The sequence below is a fragment of the Malurus melanocephalus genome, unplaced genomic scaffold, assembly GCF_030028575.1.
Source record: "Malurus melanocephalus ecotype Western Australia unplaced genomic scaffold, MMel_1.1 scaffold_310, whole genome shotgun sequence".
Lineage (NCBI taxonomy): Eukaryota > Metazoa > Chordata > Aves > Passeriformes > Maluridae > Malurus > Malurus melanocephalus.
Window position 1 is genome coordinate 213672 of NW_026623542.1, and position 2688 is coordinate 216359.

Sequence of the window (2688 nt, forward strand, 5' to 3'; positions counted from 1 at the left end):
AATGGAGTCTCAAAAATCTGTAGGATAACCACTGCTTTATCAGAAGGATAAAGTTCAGACAAAACSCACATAAATAATTTATCTGTAGCTAAAAGAAACGTCTGACATCAGAGTTTTTCTTTGAAAGGAAGATTACCCTCRGTTACTAAAGGAGAAATTTTGTCACTGGAAGCCACTGCTGGAGTAATGTTTATGATGCCTTCACAGCTRAATGTGTTCCCTTGAGTAATGCTCCAGAACAGCTGGCTTCCCAGAAATGACCTTCTTCATTTAATTCAGATCCTGAACTTGCTGGAATATTCAGGACAGGCTGTTCAGGTGCAGCTGAGCGCTCTCTAGGATCTACATATTTATATACTGCCTTGGATTTTCCTCAATAGGATTTTATTTCTAATTACTCTCTTCTCCTTGACAGATATTTGCAGCTCCTGTTACAGCAATTTTGCAACAAGCCACATTCCAGCTGAATGTAAATYGTCACACAGAATCAGAATACTGGTTATTTCATACCAGAATAAATGAAATAATTTTGCTCAACAGTTAGGCTAACRTGTTATAATTCTCAGCACTTCAAATTTTTTCCATCTTTCAAAACTGTGGCAATGAAAAAATGTCTGAAAATAAATCTTWTCTTTGATATACAGGGTCATTTCACCAGACAGTGACAAATGTCTCAAGGCATGCAACACACGGATCACCTCAATACGTGGGAGGCTCAAGGTCCTTTTGCTTTGTTTGTATTCACCGAAGAGATTTTAAAATAAATATATACCTTAAATAAACTGCCTTGTTCTCTCTATGTACTCACATTTGGAGCAACACAATTGTTGCCACACGCATTTTTAAAAATAATTTACTGATTAACACAGAAGCACAGAATTTGGTACAATAGTCTGTTATTCTGTTACTAAACAATGTTTATGGAGAAAACAGACTACCTTAGGAGACAGCAGGAAAGCCACCACCACTTGGAAATTAAAAAAGATTCCATTGTAAGTGATAGTCTGTACACTTCTCATTGTAGATATTTTTGTTGCATTTATATAACGATAACCAAGTGCTGAACTCGAGCTGACAGACTGTTYGAGGTTTTTCTCTCTGCACTTTCAGTGCCCACACCCGATCACATTCCCCTTTCTCACTCATCTTTTACACCTTGGATTMATCACTTCCAGTCTCTTTCCCCAAAAAACTCTCTAGCAGCTCTTTCTTGACCCRAAACAGCTGCAARCAGAACTACCTACTCCATCTATCARCAAATYCCCWWACCATTTCTTTTCCATGTTGGTGCTTTTTCCTCTGAAACTAATGAGAATCATTAGCTGAAGATAGATTTCATCACTTCTTTGCCATTACATTTTTAAAATAAGTCAGACATCCACCTCATTGCCACCCACACTTTCTGAGGTACCACTGAGAGCACACCTCGAGTGTGTTCAATAATTTCTGTTTACAGCAAAAATAAATTCAGTTAAACCTTAAAGACTGCTTAAAAGCATGTGAGGTCACTCAAGAAGAATTGGTTTATTTTGTATTTTTTAAAGGGCTAAATTTTTGTTTCAAGAAATGAAAATCAAGACCTTTATAAGAAAACTGTGAATTTTGATTCAAAAAATGCTTTATGTGAGAGACAACTAGACAATTCAATCTCCATTTTCCAGAAAACAGACTCCCTAATTTTCTGTTTTGCTGACCCATGAAAAATGACAGATCCTAACCACCATGAATCACAGAGATGTAGTCCAGATACCACATGCAAGACAGGAAAAGAAACAATCTTATCTCTAATGACCAGCAGCACATTTTTTAAGGTGCAATAACAACCATGAATATAAATTATTGTTTTCTCTTATTCATCGCACCCAATATCAYGAAGAACATCAGACATTCCTTCTCCACCAGAGATTGCATTTCTGCTTTCAGGCACCAGAGGAATGAAGCYTTTGAGCAATGCCTGTCACATCTGGAAAGGTGGGGCAAAAAGGATTCTTACAAATTGAAAACAGGAAGCTGGCTGAAGTTTTAAAAGTTAATATCATGGATTTAAAAATGTTGAGTAAATCACTTGGGAATTCCCTGCATGGGATGTGACTGGTACCTSATTTAGAAGTTGTTTCCATGCACTTCTGTGACAAAAATAATGATCCAAATTGTGTCAAAAGCGTGCAGTTATACAGCTCCAGCCCCAAATTGAATGATTCCTTTGGTTAATGAGAGCCCCACRCTGTTACCTTGGGGAACTGTACAAGTCAACACTAAACGATCCATTTTATCTGTAATTCTGAAAGCACCAGTCAGGATTAAACTGTAATCATGACTTGTTATTAGATCAGTGCATGTCTGACTAATGCTTGGCTGCGGGAGGATTTATCACAAGTTCAGTTACATCTAATGCTTTCCCACGTACATTGCTCCCTGCAGAGCTAATCGGATCTCAATAGACGTTTATGGGAAATTCAGCTACTAAAGTGACAGATTTACAAGTCTTGTCTGTCCCTTCTTTCTGATGTGTATTTTCTCCTTTTTTACTTTTCCTCAAAACAGTTTTTACATTTACTTCTGCAGTGGTTCTGGTTTGGATTAATTTTCCTTTTGTCCCTCCTCTCATTTTTTTCTCTATCATTGTTTCAGTTTCTAATCTAGCTAGCTTATTGTAGCACAAACTTGAGGCAAAATGTAGCTACAACA